The sequence below is a fragment of the Lepisma saccharinum genome, chromosome 17, assembly GCF_977018435.1.
Source record: "Lepisma saccharinum chromosome 17, izLepSacc3.1, whole genome shotgun sequence".
NCBI lineage: Eukaryota > Metazoa > Arthropoda > Insecta > Zygentoma > Lepismatidae > Lepisma > Lepisma saccharinum.
The window spans coordinates 7,658,594-7,680,501 of record NC_139245.1 but is presented as its reverse complement, the minus strand read 5'-3'; the positions used below and the strand labels follow the sequence as shown (position 1 = coordinate 7,680,501).

The following is a 21,908-nucleotide window of genomic DNA, read 5'->3' as shown; positions in this document are numbered from 1 at the left end:
CTTCCCTCTCCCTGGGTCACCATGACAAATGGATCCCCAATGAGGCGAGTGAGTCAGGTTGTAGAAACGGTGCCCCCACCCCTCTCTCAAATAAACTTGTCACTGTCGAAAACAGGAATGGACACCCTTGTCCCTTCTCTTCAACGAGACGAATGCGTTCTCAATAGGCGGAGAGAAGAGACACAAATTTTCTTGAATATAAAGTCTGTCTGAGGTACTGCGGATGTTGTGGCTATTACTCGTGTATTGTAAAAGCTTTGAGACAGTCGGTCATCACATCTGATTCGATGTCTGATTGTTCCTTAATGGGTTAAGCCTTTACCCGTCTTAAGAAAGTTCCCGGGTGATCAGTTTCATGGTACAAAATGACCCCCCCCCCTCTTTGAGTAGAGAGGAGAATGTACTAACAAGGGAGGTTATCTAAGTGTCCCCCTCCGATTTCCATGAAACTTGGCAGGTGTATAGAGGGGCCGAAAGGAAGGAATACGTGCTTTTGTGTTTCAGCTAAAAAAAACTGTTTTAGGGGGCAACTTCCCCCCCTCTCAAATGTCAAGATGAGGAGAAATTGAAGTGGGGATCTGACCCCGAAACCACGTAAAAATATACATAGGAAGAAAAAGGGGGCATAGGTAGTGGCGTCGCGTGCGGTTTGCATACGAGTGTTCACAATAATTTTCTCCTCTCCCTTCAATTGAAAAAGTGAGAATGACAGTTCAATTTATTTTCAACAATTTCCCCTCAATATCACGCTATATTTGAAGTAATACAAGAAGGACTTAGGGGAAATTGTCCCTCTCCCCCTTAAAACCCGCCAGGTTTAGCGAATTCTCGCTAAAGTTTGCAACTATGTATCACAGACTTTTTCGAATCTCCCTAGACATGCCTTGTATATGCTGCACTCTGGTGCCAAATGTAAGAAGTATTGCCGCTTGCATCAGTGTTCGCACAGGGAAGTGAACATCTTCGAGGTATAGTGGCCAACAGCCCCTTAGCTGTCAGCTCTATGCAACACGCACAGCAATTGTGTTCAACGAACTTCGTGGAACACCGTGGGAGTCAGTGTTACCAACTATCTTGAAAAGTTATCAGACGTGAAATATTTCGTGTCAGAGTAAATTGTGTGTATATACTTGTACATCAAACACACATAGTATTTCTTCGAATAAATATACGTATGTATGTGTGCATTTAATATGTACGTAATTTAAGACATATACATGAGTGTTCACGTGCGCATGCGAACATTATCGGGTGACGCGCCTGGGCATAGGGCCCCTCTATACACATGCCAAATTTCATGGAAATCGGAGGGGGACACAGGGGTCAGATCCCAAAGTCAATTTGTCCTCATCTCGACATTTGAGGAGGGTTTTGACCCCTAAAACAGTTTTTTAGCCGAAACACAAAAACACGTATTTCTTCCTTTGGGCTCCTCTATACACCTGCCAAGTTTCATGGAAATCGGAGGGGGACACAGGGGTCAGATCCCTACTTCAATTTGTCTTCATCTTGACATTTGAGGGGGGTTGGCCCCCTAAAACCGTTTTTTAGCCGAAACAAAAAAAACACGTATTTCTTCCTTTGGACCCCTCTATACACCTGCCAAGTTTCATGGAAATCGGAGGGGGACACAGGGGTCAGATCCCCACTTCAATTTGTCCTGATCTTGACATTTGAGGGTGGGGTTGCCCCCTAATACCGTTTTTTAGCCGAAACAAAAAAAAACACGTATTTCTTCCTTTGGACCCCTCTATACACCTGCCAAGTTTCATGGAAATCGGAGGGGGGACACTTAGATAATCTCCCTTGTAAGGCAATGGTTCTCAACCTTCGTTAGCCCACGGCCTGGTAAATTCGTTTTTTCAAAGTCGATTCCACTATCCTAACTATTTTACTCATCAATACCTTACAATTTTTTAAACATTGCACCTTTGAAATGTAATATTAATAAATAAATTATAGCACAATCATAGAGAGTATTAAAATATTCTCTCGTGCTATCTTCAGGGTATAATTTTATTATTATCTTCAGGATAGAAGATGAGAGTGACGTTAGCTCTCGAAAGCTTGGAATCTTTTTCACAACTCACCTGGTCGATAGCCCGAGAGAATCTATTCATAATTCGTCACCAGGAAAGCTTCCAAGTCTTGCTTCATAAAGAGTATTCGTTCGAGACTTGTTGTCAAATATAAAATTTGGCTTAAATTAGTTGACAAATACTGGATGTAATGGAATCTTTAGCTTGATCTGGTCATAATTGTCATTGGCATGTTCCATTTCGGACACCCAATAATTTCAATTAATCAGGGCACTGCCGTGAAACCATTTCCTGTTATCGCAGGCAAACTCAAAACCAGAACGTAAGGTCATCTTTTCAAACGGCTGCCAGCTTGGGCTGCAAGTCGCTTCACCCTTCAGGCCCCTATTAGAGAGTGGCCCCACGCTTGTAATTCAAATTTGGAGGCTGCACGGATTACAGTACCCTCTCAGCGGCTTTGATTTCTCACCAGAATTGATGAGAAAGTATTCCCGAACGAGAGGCCATCTTCTCAGGTGATTGCCAGCTCAGGCTGCAAGTCATAACACTTCAGGAGAACCTCTCGCGGCCCTGTATAAATGACGCCAGGGCCCGGTACCTGGAAACACTGTACTAAGACTATTTGACACTGGCAACGTCCATGATTATACACTGGTCATAAATTGCTGTTGAAGAAGACCGCTCCATCTTCTATCTTCTATGTATATATAAAAATGGATGTATGTGGGTGTGTATATTTGTTTGTTCCGGCATAACTCTCGAACGCCTGGAGCAATTTCAACCAAACTTGGTACTCGTATCACTTGCAATCAGGAAAGAAATACTGTGGGGTAAGACACACCTGGCACCCCTAGGAGTGGGGTGGGAAGGGGTGACATATAAAAATAATCGAGAACCACAGATATCAAATTCTGCACAGACATCCGTGACTATGCAATCCGCACAACGATAGTCTCAGGTTGTCTAACATAAAGGCTGTGTTGCGAATGGAATCCATAGTTTTTGTGACACTCCCAATGCGGTTCAACTCCAAGTTCATCACCTATCGGCATGGGGGGGTGAGAGGGGGTAAAAAATAAAATGCAACAAATGACCTAGATTAGTGTCGAATCCATAGTTTTCGGAGTCGCTAAGCTAATTGGTGACATTCACGATTACATTGAAAATTAGTTACGTTTTACACTATAGTTAGAATTCATTACTTTCCTGTCTAATACAAGATTGGGATAAATAAATACCCGGGCAATCAACTAGTTGCTTATAAATTCCCCGTGCATTCGAAAATATAGTGTAACCACCAATGAAGCTTAAAGCCCGGCTTCTGTCAATTCATAGGCCACAAGGGCATTGAAGATTCTGCGATTTGCAACTTTCCAAACAGCGCCGCAAGCCAAACATCCCCTCTATCTCCGTGACCCTTTCCTGCAAGGGAGTTTTCGAAATCTATATTTATTCAATAGGTCGACTGACCCAAAGGAATGTCTTAACTTTTATTGCCGTAGATACGGGAGCTGTTTACTTGGAATCGTGAGGTAAACAACAGTGGCTACTTCACTCGTCTCTCCCGGGGGAGGTCTATCTGCATGCTCTAAGGAAAGTTAGGGACGTTGATGACATTTGCTTGTTTGGCTTTCAAGGGCTGTCCAGGGGTCTTCTGCAATAAGCAAATCCAACGGCCCTGTACCTTCTCTTGTCACAATATCAGCAGGACGTAAATATCAGGAATGGTTTATCTGTAGGGGCACCAAAACAGCATGTTTACTTGTGGTGATATAGGTGTTGCCTGCGATCACCTGTTTGCCGAGTACTTGCTGATTGCAGTCGTCTTATCGTTTCCCCGGCCACGGGTCAACTTCTGGTACTGAGGCATGGACGATTAGTCGACCACCCTTGGAAAATTGCATCGTTTTTCAAATTAGAACCCCATGATTTCGTATTCTGCACTTAATCCAAAGAATAAATGGTCCTGTGAGATTCAAAATTCCGTAAATCAAATTGTTATAAGAGAGGTTACACAACACAAGCTTCATGAATAAAACTTTCCCTTTAACTTTAAGATTTTTATTGAGTGAGGTATGTATAAGCTTATAATAAAATAGTAGTTTCAGTATATTAACGGTATGAAGAAAACTAAAGGATAGTTGTCCAGATTATCACTGATCTGGTGGATATAGTAACACAGCGTCCCACAAGGATATAGTAATAATAATAATATAATAAAGTTAGTAAGAAATAAGTTTGTTATTATTTATTATGATATTAACATTTGCACTAAAATAATATTATTATTAGTTTCAAAATATTATTATTATTATTCCTACTATTCAATTTTATAACAACAGTCTGACCCCTTCCAAAAATTTCTGGCGACGCCCATGTGCCGCAGCTCACCTTGTCGCGAAAGTCAAGTTTTTTCCTTATTGTGTAGTAATCTAATCATGAGGGTGAATGGTGACTATTTAAACCATTACTGAAGAGGGCCAAACAAAGGAATACTCAGGCATACGACGGGATTCGAGCCCGGATACTTTGATGGAGAGATGAGCGGCTCCTTGGACAAAAATACTGTAAAGAAGGGAATTGTAGCACTACCCTAAGTTGGGCGAGTGTACGAATTTTTATTATGAATATTCCAATGTCCGTATACATTGAGAATTTCCCTGGGGCAGGGGGAGTCTGTTGTAAGTCAGTGGGGGTCAGGGTCTCCCATATTGCAATGAGCTAGTTACGCTCATTGCAGACGTAACATACAAATTAAAATTGCATAGACTAAAACACAATTTGTGTCCCTCAGAGTGTGTTTCCTTTGACTTTGTGTAAGCCTTCGATAGCTGTTAGGTTTCAGTCACTGATTCTGTATGAAGCATTGTGGGCAGAAGCGGAGTCAATTCACAGCACTGTGTACTGGTGTCTGCGTGCAGAACCACCATGAAAGAGCGGCGAAGTTCACGAAGAGATCATCTTGCCGCTTTCAACCGGAGCCGTTACTTTTGGAAATTAACGGATGCACGTTGTGCTCCCCCCTCACCCCCGTCGAGCAGCACAACAACGGCGAACGAATCGAACTTTCAGCCAGCTACGCCTGCGTTGAACAGGAACAACGGATCCCGTTGGCAGCCGTTTGCGTCTCTTCCAGAAGCGGAACAGGAAGTCACTCTCCGAAAAGATGTTCTTTTCCCGAAAGTCGAATTTCCATTTGCTGCCTCCTCCAGGAGCTTTATGGAGTCGCAGCACGCCACTTCGGAGGCCCCATTCAACGGTGCCTTTAGTCTTTCCGTAGAAGTGATCTATTGACCAAACTACGCGAGCTGTACGTGTTTCGAAGACGCTGCGGAAGGTAAAGCAAGCTATTGTTACCTGCATGGAGGTTTCCACTTGGCTAATCGTTGCAAGTAGCCTCAAGGAACGTGATGGCGTCCGCAGCAATCTTCCGTGTGCCATTTGTTCTTTCTTCCATCTCCTCGTGACTGTCTTCCGTTTGACCGTTTCCTTCCCCGAAGATACCTGAGTGTTCCCCCAACAGGAAGGAAGGATGCTGTTTGTCGGCTGATGAAAGGCTTCCGAAACTTAGCTCAAGAAGAGCAAGGAATTGTGAACCAAAGCATGTCTGCCCATGTTTTGGCTCTTTCTGAGGTGAACGTTGACTAACTTTAAGCAAACTGTTGGTATTGTTTTGCACAATGGGAAACAAGAAATTTTTGTCTGTTTGGGCTTAAAGGGGTCAGTATCCTGGTCCAAAATTCCCAAAATGTGAGAATTTAGCAAGTCCCCCCAGTTGAGTGCCAGTTGACCTAAAAACACCCAACACGAAATTTGGAATCCGAGCGACATTTTCCGGCCGTGCCCCATGCGTTTTTATTTTCCCCAAAAGGATAACATGCCTAGAATGTAGGCATCCCCGCTGACCCTATTCTATGATCCCCAAAGGATCTAATCACTTTAATTTTCTTTTAAACTTGAGCTCAAAGGTACTCTCAGCCATTGCAGAAACATTACAGTGGAAATTTATTCATACGAGGCACATGTAAAGAAAAAGGGCAGATAATTTTTTACTTGGGACTGGCCACACTGACGAAGCTGCGCGTGCACGGAAGCATGCCTTAGTATTCTGTGCCTGCAAAACAGGTATATTTCTCAGTGTGGAGGTGCGTACGTGCGAGTAGTAGGAAGTTGAAATGGCTGCTGTAATAGAAAATCCCACCAAATCATGGCAACCGTGTTTTGGGACAAAAAAAAAAGGGCCGATGGGTATTACAGAGAATAAAATCAAGCGAGAAAATTTTTATTTTGATGCTATGCAAGTGCAAACCCTGGCTATTTTTCTACATAGTCACCATGACGCTCCAAGCGGTTTTGGTACCGTGGAACAAGTTTACGTAGACCCTCTGCGTAGAAATCTGCCGCCTGGGATCTCAGTCAGTCGAAAACTTATATCTTGAGAACTTCACTATCATCGAAAAGTTCCGAAGCAAGTCACTTTTCGAGGTGAAGGAACAGAAAGTAATCACTTGGGGCAAGATCGGGACTGTATGGTGGGTGATTAAAACGTTCCCATCGGAATTTTTGAAATGTCGCAACATTACGGTCAGCTGTGTGTAGGCGGGCGTTGTCATGAATAAGCAGAGTTCCAGACCGTAACACTCCTCTTCGCCGGTTTTGGATGGCACGTCGCAGATTAGACAGTGTTTGGCAATACACATCTGATGGGATGTGATTCCACGAGGATTACACCTTTTTGGTCCCAAAACACGGTTGCCATGATTTGACGGGATTTCTATTGCAGCAGCCATTTCAACTTCCTGCTACTCGCACGTACGCATCTTCATACTGGGAAATATACCCCCCCTCCCATAAAATGTAAAGGAGTTATGCTTGGTACAATAATGTGAAATAATGTCACTGTAATGTAACTGAAATATCACAAAACCTTTCGGAAATTTATCTGTAATGTTCCCCTGACATGTTTCCTCAATGTTACATTGACAAGTTTCTGTAATGTTGCACTGACATGTTTCTGTAACATTACGAATGTTACGTTAGATTCGCGGACATTTTTACATTGCTGAAACATACATGAAACATCACAGTAATGTTTCGCAATGTTACAATGTTTCACGAGTTACGTATCCGTAACATATCTGAAACCATGTAGTGCTGTATGGGAAGTGGGATCCGAACTGCTATGTGGCTCCATCGGGTATCGAACACCTTGACTACAAGGTGACGACGTTACCGCTACGCTATCATGGAAGCCCTCGTCCCCATAAAGTCGGCATCTTATTTTTATGTCGCATCTTTTATCAGTATTCGTATGTGATAATAAAACACCACAGCAGCTATTCTGTAACTAATTTTATACATATCTGTTTTGAGTGGAATATGCTGTAACTAAAAAAGTATGGATGTGTGTCATTGTTATATGCGAAATTCCGCTTTATGGCAATGTTGCCTCTATGCGGGAAAGTCTGCACTTGTGCGAAGGAGCACTAGGCGGAAATGCGGGTAGGCGAGACAACGGGAAGATGATTTTTGTCTCGCCTCCTTGTGAGGGAGGCCATTGCCCATCTTCGTGTCCAATGGTTGGCTAATTCCGAAGAGACTTCTTCAAGATCTTCCTTCCTAGTTGCAGAAAGAGCGGCATTGTCTTTGCAAGTAACACACCCACACCCAAAAAGGCTCTTCCAATTGTCATTCCGCAAAGCGAGCGTTTCTTTTCTCGCGGTGGAGGAAATCCTGCAACAGGTGGTGACTCAACTCTCACGGTGGGACCAGCAAGGAGAAGAAAAAAAAGAAAGGAACCAGCAAAAGGTTAGCAGAAAACATCAACGCGCTGGAGTTTTGCATGAGAATCAGAGCAAGGAATCCTCTTTTGTACACCGCCCGAGACACTTCGTGGATTTTGGCCATTTGCTCAGGGAAGATCCAATATCACGCTGGGCTGAGGGGCCCTCGGGAGTTTATAGTGCGTAGCTCAAGTGCCACGATGGCTCGGGAGATGACGATCTCTTGGTGGGAAAATGTAGCTTTGCATGGTCCGACATCCGAATTGAGTTGAACTGCGCGTTAGAGTTGCATAACTGGGAAACTAGGGAGAATACCGAGACGGCATTGCGAACATCGAGACGAGAAAGACTGAGTCCAGTTTATTTATTTATTTATTTATAAGCTATAACCTACCGATTTCCTTTAGGTCCATCTCAACGTTGTCCCTCCATCTTCGTCTTGGCCTTCCTGCAGGTCTCTTACCATCATGTTTCCCAACAAGAATCCTGTAAACTCCTCTTTCCTCTCCCATTCGTGCCACATGGCCTGCCCACCTAAGTCTTCTTGATTTAATCATTCTAATAATATCTGGACATGAATACAAATTATACAAATTATGTAGTTCTAAATTATGTAACCTTCTAGAAATAATAATAATAATTATTATTATTATTATTATTAATTATGCTTATATATTATAAAATAATAACTTTATAAACTAATACAATAACTGGTTAAATAGGTTAAATATATAAATTGAACCTAGATTGAATTCCTAGAAAACAATGCATAAGATTTTTATCTCACGAAATTTGCTTCTCTGTAGGGAATTGTGTGTGGGGGTGTCCATGTAGAAACTGTAATGCTTTTATTTTTAATTTGACTCTTCAGTTATCTTTTTCAATTGTAATATAATTAAGCCTTGTTTCCATATTTAAAAAACACTAAGTTGCTGACCAAGGCAGTTTATTAAGATGTAAAACCACTTAACATGTAACGTTTCAACCCTGTATCAGGGTCTTCCTCAGACGAAGAATGTGTGGTAGACCCATTAGTCAACTTGGAGAAATCTTCCAAGATAAGGACTGTCAACCTGTTTAGTTTCTTTGTGTCTAGTTACCCTGCTATGTGTATGTCTTTTTGTGTGTGTATTTCATAATTTTAGTTTAGTTCTTCGTCTGAGGAAGACCCTGATACTGGGTTGAAACGTTACATGTTTAGTGGTTTTACATCTTATTAAACTGCCTTGGTCAGCAACTTAGTGTTCTTTTTCATTGTACTAGTGAAAATTAATGACCACTGTAATTAATGGTTAAGTAGAAGAGCAGGCCTTAATGTCTAAACTTCGCCATGTGAAGAAAGTCGGAAATAAATAATTACATCGAAAGACCTTCACCATTGCATTTCTCGTGAAATTCAAGTCTGATTTTTTTATATCACATCATCCCCTTCCCATTTAAAAAGTTTGAGTTGAATTCAATATAGAGGTCACCAATATGGTTCCCGATAGACCTAACCTGTTTCTATCATGACCATTTGTACCCAGCCGAACTCCTTTACATTTTATACGGGGTATTAAGAGACTTTTGAATCACTCTGTAGATAGAAACAGCGAGAAAGAGGAAAGAAGAAATATAAGAGGAAAGGATGGAAAGAAGAGAGACTAAAAAAAGAGAATTTGAGCTGGTATGACAACCAAAGCAGATCTTTGTCCCCGCTTTACCACACGGAAACTTTGTCGACGCAATTGTTCGGGGCTCACTTTAAGCTGTAGGTCAAGCTCAACTAGCCTATCTGAGCTGACTTAAATAACGTTTTGTTTTACCATCAATTGGGATATTCGATAGGAATCCCTGGATTCAAAACTTTCTCTTCATCAATTCTGGCTGATTGCCTATTTCGTTCGTCAATTAATGAAGTTTGCATAAAAAATTATTCGCTCTCACTAAAAAAACATGTATTGACAATGCTTGGTCAATTTTGATCAAACCAGTGTTTCCAGGCTGCATGCTTTGGTTTGTGTCCGTTGGAACTCACTTGACGCCATGTTCTTATTGAGTCATTCTGTTTCTCCTACTGGGACGTAATCGAAGACGAGGTTAAATTACAGAAGGGTGATTCGAATGGTGGCCGTCGGGTCCCAAAGCACAATGCGCATCAAGGCAACTCATAAGAACGCAAGGAGACGAAGACATGTTGCCGCAAACAACGCAGGTCGACTTGGGAGGTGGGGAGGCTACAAGCAACCAAATGAAGGTCGTGACTGCAATGCAATTCAACCAGAAGGAAGGACTCGATACCCAAAGCTTCTTTGCCCTCCACCAAAAATAGCATGCGTGCTGTGAATAGCATTACTCCCGGTTTTACCTCGTATATATTTTTTTGCGATGTTTTGTCGAAATTCTAGGCAAGTGCCTTGTTCGAACAGGCCACACGTGTTGTACTGCAATAATACTTCTTGCGGGAAAGGTTAATGACTGAGGCATCGTGAAACGGAGGCGTGCTAAGCCCTTGTCAACCATGTAAGGTCCGCACTCTTACATGCGATGGATTTTATTTGGTCTACTTGCAACGCAAATGACCTCCGTAGCTTTAGTATTCAGGCTCTCTAATCAATCCCCCCACCCCTTTCCAAACCGAGATTTCACTTCTTTTCTCTCAACGGCGACAAAACGTAAAAATGACCAGAAAAAGTGTCAAAGATTCTTTCGCATCTGACGACCGACTGGTTTTGCAAATCGCGACTGTCTCTCGCTCCGGTTTGGCAGGTTCCTTCCAAAGGAGCTTTATACATTATTAAATGTTTATTTTTACGTGAGCGTCCGTCCTCATGGAGTAATTGAACTTGCGAGTACTTAACCTGTTTTTGGCGTAGGCTCGGCGCTTGGTATTTCTTTTGCTAGAGAAGTAACAGTAATGAACTACGTTTCCTCAAAAGTTGCGCCATGACACCTGTTTGGGCATTTTTCTGCAGAGTTCATTTTAGAAACAGCTAGCTTCGAGTTCAAAGATTTGTGTAAGAAAAAGGGCGGAATGCTCGGTACACCTTAATTAGTACAGTTGACCGCCTACATCGGACTGCTTCTTGCTCCGTGTAATTCCCTCTTGCTTCTTCTTGGCTTGTCAGAGCATCTCTGGTATCCAGCGTGACATGTTAAGACGCTATGGTTTAATCATGAAGCACTCGTTCTATATGGCATTGGCATGTAAATTCTCTTTCATGCAGATATACCTTTGGCTTAGTAGAGAAAAACCGACGTTTGCAAACATTGTTCAGCCACGAGCAGCGATTTTGAATTTTTGATTTAAGTTTATTTTTGCACGATTATACTAATAGGACCTACAGTTTAAAGTGGTATACGAACCGCTATGTGTCTCCAGCCACCTGGTTTCGAATTCGAAATCCCTTGATAACAAGGCAACCACGTTACCCAGGGTGCGAAATCATTGAAGGCTGGTGAGGAGATCCTAATTTACACACACACACACATATGCACGCAAATAAATATATGTGCTGTAAATATATATATTTATTATGTTATTACATAAATATTTAAAGAAAATTATTTGTTAATTTTATGTATAATCAGATTTTTATGAAGTAACAAACTAATTCCTTTGTCAACTGGTTAAAATTGTCAATAAAATATGAAAAGTGTTTCCTCCTTCTATCTGTTTTTCTCCACCCCTCTCTCTTTCTCTCTCTCTGTCGTGTGTGGGTGTGCGCGCGCACGCGTCTGTTCCTTTTTCTGCTTATAATCCTGTCTGTGTTTTCCTTATTTCCTTTTCTTTCTCCTGCTTCTGTCTCTGTTCCCGCCGCCTCGGTCGATACGTGATTTCGTCTCTGAGGGTTCCACGTTCGACTCGCTTGCTCTGGGTATAAGTGTTCCTTTTGTGGTTTCTTTATCGCTTTCATTTTATTCTCATTCTCGTGATTAGCCAATATTGGCAGAAAATCAGCGTAAAATTTTAAAAATGATAAAGAAAGTCTGTTCTCCCTTCCTGCCTATAGCATAGCACATAAGCTTTATATATATATATATATATATATATATATATATATATATATATATATATATATATATATATAAAGTGTGTGTGCTGTCTTTGTACCTTTACGTTTCCTTTTTTCCTCGCGTCTTTGTGTCGTCATATCTCTCTCTCTCTCTCTCTCTCTCTCTCTCTCTCTACTCACCCACGCACACAGACACACATCCTCCATCTCTCGGTGTGTATCGTTATTTCTCCCTCTGCTCATGTGTCCGCTTCTTACCATGTGTGTTTTGGTAGTTTGATGGCTAACCTGTATATGAAGGGCGGAATACGATGTATTATTTGGAGTCTATTCCTATCTGTAAGATATGGTATGGAAAAGGTATCTATACGAAGCCAGAAGCACTTTATAGAAAAGAAAGCAGTGCAAGAAGAAACTAGCTATGACATATGTTGTATTCTTCAGGAATGCCACTTCATACATCAGCGACCTGTTGTTTCTTCAAATCATCTACAAACATTTACATTATGCACATAAATGGAATCTCTGGCAAGGTAACACATATGGAAGCGTAAGATGAAATGAGATCTCTGTAAAATCTGATCGTCTTTCATAATTATGGTGCTAGATTCTATTTTTGAAGGTTACAGGTCATCTGATGTTTTGCTCAGTCAATCGAAGCGATGATTTGAAGGCACCTTTAATAAAGCCAGCGGGCGCTTTCCTTCACCTCTTTGTTCTTTTTTTTAATCCTTTATCCTCTCTTTCCGTCCTGCTTAACCTAAGGAACAAGTAACACGAATTAAATAGGTAAGAGTCTAGTTTACGTCCTTTTCCTAAGGAATACGTGTCATATATCGTTGGAAAGGTTATTTTATAAGGAATTCAACAAAGTAAAACCCAAGGCGGGGAAAAATTTCCAGGAGGAGAAAATCGAGAAAAACCGATGTTGCGTGATTGAACGTACTGAGGACATTTTTCGATGATGAAGCACATATTTAGGGGTGAAATGAGTGCTAATGGAATCTAACCTAACAGGCCTAATCTAACGTCGTAGGCATACCTCGTTCCCGTGAATGGTTAGTGACAGAAAGTGTAAAAAGAAAAACTTACTTACCCTACGGATGTCGGAGCGCCGGGTGTCTGCTAGCACGGTTTTGTAAACGGGCAAGAAGGAGTGAGCAAGAAAGACGTAAACGGGTAAGAAGGAGTGGGCAAGAAGGACGTAAACTAGACTCTAGCCATTAAATATACTCAGCAACTATACATAACAACCAAAAACTAGCCATTCTTAAATTTTAAAATTAAAACTCGTACATATAATTAATACAGTTAAACAAATTGAAGCCGAGAGTTTCACAATCTTGGCAATAATTCTTTTATGCAGGATTAAGTGCTTTTTACTAAACATTAATTCAGATCCTAATATACGATTGACTTTCATTGTTTGAATGCAGTACTATCTGGATTATTGATATAACATTGCAACAAATTGTGTTCCTGCCGTTGAAAACTGCCATCTATACGTTGTTAGGTAGAAACCAACAAGGTAATAGGTGCGAGGTTACTGCGAATACAATTTTGGGCTTTAACATGTCTTTTAAGAGTTCAGAAATTGAAGAGCGTGTTCCAGTTCATCCAACTTGAAAAAAAAGGGAAGAACCCTCTGTTGAGCAAAGGGTCATTGAATCTGCTTCGAGCATTTGGCACAATGGTCACAGTGGCCAATGAAAGCAACGTCAGCGGCCGACGCCCAACTCAATCAGCGAGGCGAAGAATACAGCGTCCGTCAACATCTCCTCACCTTCTGGTGCAGGAATTTCGCTGATGCCTGTCTTGTAGTGATCCATTGGCCAAAAGAGGTCTTGCCGCTGACCGACACCTGGATGGGTGTGTTTGTGTGTGTTTGGGTTGATGAGGATTGAGCGGGCGGGCGGAACGGATTTCTGTTTAGCCACGGTAGTCGCTAGACCTGGATTCCAGGTGGTCTGGGCATGACTTAGCCTCGCAGGCTGTTTGCCAAGGAACATCCAAACGTGCAAAGCAGGTATCTTTCCACCGCGGATGGATGGTTTGGACGATTTTTGGCCCAATCTGCAATCTGATGACCAAAGTCATTAAAGAACACGTGATGACTGCAGTGGTTTTCAGCTCTTTTGATAAATATGCCCCATGCAGGGGCGATGGTTGCCATTAAAAGGTTTTATCCCCCTCCCCCACACAGATACACACACCAAACATACGCCAAACCAACTCAATACTGAATACCACTAACGATATCTCGGAAAAACTTGGCGATCTTACTAGATCTATAACATTAACATAGAATTTAATGAAAGAGTTAACATAGAATTTGCATTCCCGATGGCGAACGTCGTCGCCTTGTAATTAAGGGGTCCCGGGTTCAATACCCGGTGGGGGCACATTGAACAGTGGTTCGGATCCTAATTTAAACTGTAGGTCCAGTCCCGATTAGCCTTCCTGTGCATAAGTGGACTTAAAACAACAAATCAGAAATCAATCAATTAACATAGAATTTAATGGAAGAGTTACCAACCCCAAATCGTAGTAAAGCAACATAACGCAACTTTTGTCTGTCTTGATGCAAATCAGCCATCATTGGTTTGAGTGTGGTTGTAAGTCCACTTTATGCACGGAAAGGCTAATCGGAACTCGACCTACAGTTTAAAGTGGGATCCGAACCACTGTGTGCCTACACCGGGTATCAAACCCCTTGATTACAAGGCAACGACGTTACCACTACGCCATCGGGGAGGCGAGCGACATCATGTTGCTACCTACCACTTACTCAGTTGCATACTGACTTTTACCCACTCACTGAACACTCTAACGACACGGGTGCCAGGTTCGAATCCCGGCCTGGGCATGGGTGTTCTTTGTGAGCGTATTCATCAATTTCATCATATCACCACTCACTGCATCGTCGTGATTAGCCAAAAGTGGCAGAAGAGCGACGAAATATAACATAATTCAATCATTCAATGAACACTAAGCGCATGCCCATATTTTAGGCTACGTATTTCTAGAAGTAAAATATAGATAGCACAAGTGTTGCAATAATACATTTTGACTTTGACATTCATTATAACCATGAATCGACATTTAATGCAACAATGAAAATACAAACATGTAATTGAGAATCATACATTCCAAATTACAACAAATAGCAGTAGAACAGAATTTATTTCCATTCGTTAAAATCTGTCTATTATGTAGATGTGTTCTTTTTAAATTCTTGTTAATGATGTTCTTTACAATTGAATGGCTACACTTCCTCCTTTCTTGAATTTGTCATACCCTTCACTTCAGATTTTCACATACCAGTATGTCATTGCAGTACATGCCATGCATGACGCAGCCGAGGTTTACAAACTTGCTGTGTTTACCCTCAGAACTTTCCTATGTTCGTGTAGTCTCCTATTTCTTTTCTGTTACGTTTCCGATACCTGTCAAAATACAGGGCTATTCTAAAGGAAATAGACACTTTCGAAGTTTTACAGAAAGAAGAGTTTTAATAATAGGGCTGAAATACTTACATGGTTTGAAGAGAGTACGTCATGAAGTTTATATTGGTAAGTTACAAATGTTCTATGTGTGACCCTTTTGTAACACGACAGATATCAATCCAGTTCTCCTCTATCAGGACTTTTCCCCTTGTACAAACAACCACTTTCCTCAAATTTCTTGCTCCAATCATAGATAGACTGCCTTGAGGGTGGTTATTTGCCATACCATGTTCTGAAACGATGCTGTACAACAATAACAGAATTTGTTTTCGCAAATTCAAGCACACCGAAAGCCTTCTCCACCTGGCTAGCGGCCATACTGCTCGACTTACGTCAAGGGTGCTCACGTGATGCTGACGTCACGAAGGCAAACAAAAAGCGGAGGTCGTAATCTTTGAAGACTTTCTCTATGCAGCAGTACCAATGCTTTCTGATGTAACAAACAAATTTCAATTTATAAAGCGTTTAAACTGTCTATTTATTTTAGGCTAACCGTGTATAAAAGAGAATCTCCTCATATTCGATTTCATGGTGCAAGGTGATTACTAGATATTAGACTGTGAGGGAGGAAGGGGGTGGGGTTGGAATTCATACAAGATGCCATACACATGCGCTAGGCTCCACTCTATGTTGCGGGTCTTGAAGTACCGCATTTCACTACATGTATTCTTCGTCTTCTTTTTGTGGGTTTCTTATCCCAAATGCGTCGATCGAATGTAGCGTTTTCGATTATGACAGGAATGCAGATGAAGGAAGGGTCGCTGCTGAAACAAGCGGGCATGAGTGTTTTCCTCGATAATTATATGAAGATTTAGACACTGTACTATATTCTCTTTGTAGATCGTGTATTTCTTTGATTTTTTTATTCTTAAGATTGACTACTCTCTATTATAAAAAGCAGAAATTGTCAGTTACGTGGAAGGTCCTAATTACTAAAAAAAATTACCGTAACATTATAGTATAGAGGAGACGGATTTCTTCAAATTTACAGGAGAAAGTACTTACGGAAATCATTTTCTGTAGCGTTGTGGAAGTTCGTGAATGTAGTTTTGATCCATTTTAATGCGAATACATGTAGTTTTCTGCGAAAATCTCTGTCCGACACGCTGTTTCTGCTGCCGCCATTTGCTTTCTGCACGAGAGCACAATGTTCCGTGTGTTAAGATGACGTAACCCCATAGTCAGTGTTTCAAACTCGCCGTTTTTTCACTATAACATGACGTGTCGAGCATTTTTAATTTTTTAATTATTTTTTTTAACTAGGCTAACGTGAATGGTTTATGGGGCTAACGTCAATGGTTTGCGAGATATTAGCATAATTTCAAATCCGGGCACGAAAGTAGGTATTTTCCGGTGAACGAGATTGCAACACTGCATAAATCGACAAAACACTCGCACAACGCGCCCTGAACCAGTACGCTATCGCCCGCCATAATGTTTTACAGAATCGAAATAACAAGTAACAGTAAGTACTCGTAAATGTAAGAAACAGACATTATCTTAGTTAGAAATGCATTATTTCACCTTAGGAAATGTTCCGCATTCCAAAATAGTATGTTAGCAATGTAAAAAAGTGCGAAATATATGATTTATAGGTGTCTCCCCCATACTATAATAGTACCAAAATTACATATAGCCTACCATTTCTGGCTGTCCAGACTTTTATTTGCCAAGTGAAGAATCAAAAATGTACATGCGTATATATCATATTTATTTCCTACTTTTAAATTAAGAAAAACAAAGAAAATAGTCACTACGTTTGTGTTTCAATAAATCGCTGGCTTTTTACCTGCAGATGTAGAGTATTTACGACAAAAGCAAATGATGGATAGAAATATATCCCAAAAGCTCTTACAGTAGTTGATTTTCGGTAAGACTAACAATCAACCGTGTATGTATCAGGAATGCTAATGCATAGTATCATGTCATCATTCACAAAACTCCTGGTCGAGTTATTCACTAAATGAATTACTTGTGTACATTGTCGATAGAGGAAGAACTTTAAAAAAAATTGCTTGGTGGTTGAGGGCATAAAAATATGTGTAGAAATATGATCAAAGACACGGACACCCCTGCCAACTCGGTAGATGAAGAATCGAACATCGGCTGGGGAGTGTCCAAAGTCTAAAACCGTTCAGATATCGAAGTCATTTGTCTATCATCATGAATGGGAGGACAGATGTAACCTGAGCCACTTGAGAAGACTGTGGGTCAACAGTCAGGGAGCGGTGAATCCACTTTTTCAGTAACCTGCTACGATCCCATGGTTAGTAGTAGGCTATACCTCAACCGCACACACACACCACGGTCTTCATTTTACGCTGAGATGCTTGGGTGAGCAGAGAGTCCGCGCGTCGCCGGGCGGGACCCCAGGCGCTAGTCACTACCATGACCTGTCGACGTCCTCCACCCAAGCACACCCTTCTCCTGCGACCCCAAAGACAACGACTTAGTTCCAGCAGCACCAAGCATCGACTTCATCCTCCGGCACAAAATATGCCCACTTTCGCGGTCGTCGTTGCAGACCGTGTCCCACAGGACGAAAAAAAAAATACAGACCTCATATTGCATGCATCACTTCCGTATCCATGTGTGTGTGTGTGTGCTCGTGCGACCTTTGCAAGCGTGACATGAGTGGTCGTAATGAGAACAATGAAAGCTTGAGCAACTGTGTGTTCCTCGCTGAGTGGTCGAGGAAGCCCTGCCTCCTCCTCACCCGTCGGTCGTGTGCCATTGCCTCCCTCCTCCCCACCTTTGCCACGCTTTCTAAGAACTGAACACGGGCAACTGACCTGGAAGATCTGCTTCCGTAGCCATTCAAGATACGCACTTGTTTCCCTCCGCAGATGAAGTGTCTGAAGAAAGTTCTGCAGGTAATTGACCATTGGTCGCACTGGTGTGCAAAAGACAGCACTGCGCACATTGAACAGCAAACATGAGGCTCATACCCTATGTGGATCCAATGTTATCAACAGTTCGAAAATGATTAGATATTGACTTTTTCAATTAATATTGAACAGAAAGTAGCAGAATCATGGAAATAAGAATGTAGTAGTTTGTGGTATGATAGTATATTTGGCTCCAAATAGTTTGTTTTGGTCGTCAAAGCAACTGATAACAAGAATCATGGAACTTCGTATAGTTTGATTTGATTTTTGTTATTTATCTTAGTTCTTTTTTAACTTTTGCCCAATAGCGACAATGAGGATAAGTAATGGTATTATGATTTTTGTAAGAACACTCATGTCCAGGTAGGGATACGAAACCACTGACATCGTAGCGCGCTGTACTAAAAACTCTTTTCTTTTTTTAAGAAAAAACCCTAACCTGTAGTTTACCCGTGGTTCATTTCTTTCTTACATCACTTTTTACGCAGTGGTAGAGTCATCGCCTTGTAATCAAGGGGTCCCAGGTTCGATACCCGGTGGAGGCACATAGTGGTTCGGATCCCACTTTAAACTGTAGGTCCAGTCCCGATTAGCCATACTGTGCATAAAGTGAACTGAAAACACCAACTCAATCAATCGAACCAACTCGTTCAGGACCAACACAAAGATCCATGTTTTAAACATAATTCGAACCCGGAAACGCTGCTGTCGTAGTGTGTCGTGCTAACACTCCGCAACAGGGGTGGGCGAACTTCGTATAGATAGACCACGCCTTGTTTGACCTCGGTTTTTGGACTTTGTAAGTCAATATAAACTAAACTCCGTGGCGCAACAGCAACAGCCCTTGAAGGGCTAGATCCTTCCTGCCAGTGCGGCTTTTCATTAGGTGATGCGTGGTCAGCGCATCAGATTCCATCGCCACTGTTTTTCTGGCTTTCGTGACCGCTACTTCTTGAGGTAGCTTACGAATTGTCCTCACGACGCTGGGTCAACACCGAAATTTTGGGGCACCCACTGGGAATCGAATCCGGGACCGCTCGCACAAAAAAAGGTAGAACATCCCCCCGATTTATGCCGAATTAATAAATTACCCAAATTATTTTTGTGACAAAATTTGCGGAAAAATATAATACCAGAGGTGCAACCAAAACTTTTTGGCTGGGGGGGGCAAGTACCAGGATAAACGTACCAATAATAATAATAATGGCTTTATTATTATTATTATTATTATTATTATTACTACTACTACTACTTCTACTAGGGGGTAGAAGTATGTGCTAAAGCATTTGCTTGGAAGTTGGAACAAACGATTTGAAATATTTTTTCAACACCGTCAATTTCACATTAGCTAATGATGGAAATCAAGCACACAAACTGTATTTCTGAATGACAGAAAATGAATGATAAATGCATTCCGAAGATAAATGTGTAACTTTCATGTACAACATATGTTTTACACATATGCAACATGGAGTCGCATGAAATAGAAAATACATTAGCGACAAGCTAACACTAAATTGTGTACGTATTCAAAGCTTATTCAATACAAATATACAACACATGTTATTTAAATACATGACATTACGGAAAACAAGTCGTTTGCTAGCAAAGCGAGCAAGAAAAGTTTTGGATCCAATTTTTGCAATTGAAAACAATAGGGCGCAAATAATTTCACTGGACGCTATTTTACAACTTTTTCTTAGATCATTCGGAGCCCATGGCCGACTCCCGCCGCCCCTAGCTACGGCTCTGAACTTGACGAAAACGAGGAAAGTGACAATGCGATTGATGCAAACAAAAAATATTTTTTTCAAAATGAATTTATATTTGCGTAAAATTTGAAATTGAAGGGGGTAATTGCTCCTCTGTGCCCACCCTGCAGGTGCCCTTGCTACCCTAGAATTGACTTCCGCCGAAGGTTGGGGGTGGGGGGCAATGACCCCCGGCCCCCCTGTTGTTGCGTCACTGTATAATGCAGACATGTTTAAGCAATATATGTTTACCTTAGATACTTTAGGCTCACTGCCATTGTTAGTCAACCTTATTCCGCACAGTTTGTCAGCTCGACTAACCTTGTATTAATGCGAATACCATGCTCCCCTCCATCCAAACCGATTCTAAAGGCATAAGAGGTGGTGTTTCATTTCAACCCTATCGCCGCGATCACTCACAGGTAGGTAGAGAAACTGTACATAATAATCAAAACTAAAAATCAATAACAAGTCAATCAAACGATACGATCCCCCCATTTTTGTGTGAAGATATATAGAATTGGTATACAATTTTGTCCCCCCCAAAAAAAAATTACCATGACGCGGGCGCGTCATGAATGTGGGCACCCCTGAGTTACACTACTGGTGTGAATCATCTACATGGATTATTTTATGTCGCTTTCTACGTATTGGGCTATTCCGAAGATGATAATGAGCTGATTGAATGAATGATAGAGAAATACAATGATCCACGGTTCGAATCTAGAGCCTTTGGCTTCGTAGCGCGTTCAGTTGAGACGGAGATTTATTCTGAAACAAACCCGGATCTCTTCCTTACCAGACGATAAGAGGAACATTCTGTTGCCGAAGATCCTAGGGAGCAAAGAAGTACGTGCAGTAATCTCTTGTATCGCAAGAACTGGCATATTGGTTAACGAAGCGAACTTATTGCGAGCGACCATTACGTACGCAGACAGGGAACCGACCGAGCTGGGCCGCTATCATGTGATTAATATCTGGTCATTGCCATTCGAAGACTTGTTTCTGCGGCAACATACCAAAGCGTAATGTCACTCCGTAATAAAACCTCACTTGAGTTACAAGAGGGGGTAAAAAAAACTCACGCTTACGGACAAGTACACCCTTCCTTGTTCGGATCCATTCCCACGATACTAACTAAAACTACGGTCTTAAATCAATGCCTTTTTTTTGTTATTTTCTTTCTTCACCTCCCCCCTCCGTCAATTTTGCCGAAGAGGGGTTGAAGCAGATGCGTAAACTGGTTCTGTGTTGGTGTAGGCAGCACACGGCTTCGTTACCGTGATCTGCATTATTATCGGCTGAGGCAAAAACGGCTCAGTGGCGGACGTTGGTGATCATGATTCATCCCGAACCTAACTTCTCGGTTTCCCAGGAATGCCATTCAACCCGGCGGGATGCAGATGCTGGACCAAAAAAACAAAGTGCATCCAGGGTTGACAAGTTGACCGCGCGGGGGCTACGCGACAGATGTTTCGATTCTTCCGAATGGTAATCTGACGCTGGTCGGTGCAAACCTGATGCAGCATGACCGTATATGCAAGTTTATAAAATATGGTTGTTAACTCGTTGCGGATTCTTCTGTATGCGATGATAGCCAAGTTCTAGTCTGAGATGAATCTCCTGAGGCGACAGCAATCCTTCATGTTTACTGGGTTCATTAATTTAGCCTCAGCGACTGTTGAAATGTATAGCGGATGGCATTCATGTTTTTTCCCCTCGTCTCCAATATGTATCTCATTCCTTTACTGCAATATTTCTGTTTTAATGTAACAAATCGGAGATATTCGTTTATCATTATGGGAGCATCTGTTGCATTCGTCACTGTAAAACATATTCCGTTACTTGATACACAAGCTTTCATTTTCTTGTTCTATTTCTAACACGGAATCTCCAGAACACATATAATGACTCGAACACTCAATACTCTCAGCCATTGAGAAAGG

The 21,908-nt window shown here is 41.6% G+C and overlaps 1 protein-coding gene across 2 annotated transcripts in view; it reads left to right on the top strand.

The window, feature by feature from the left end:
- L (zinc finger protein Lobe) overlaps positions 1-21,908 on the top strand; it is a 604,581-nt gene that overhangs the window by 467,441 nt on the left and 115,232 nt on the right. The gene's annotated exons all lie outside the window — the stretch shown is intronic.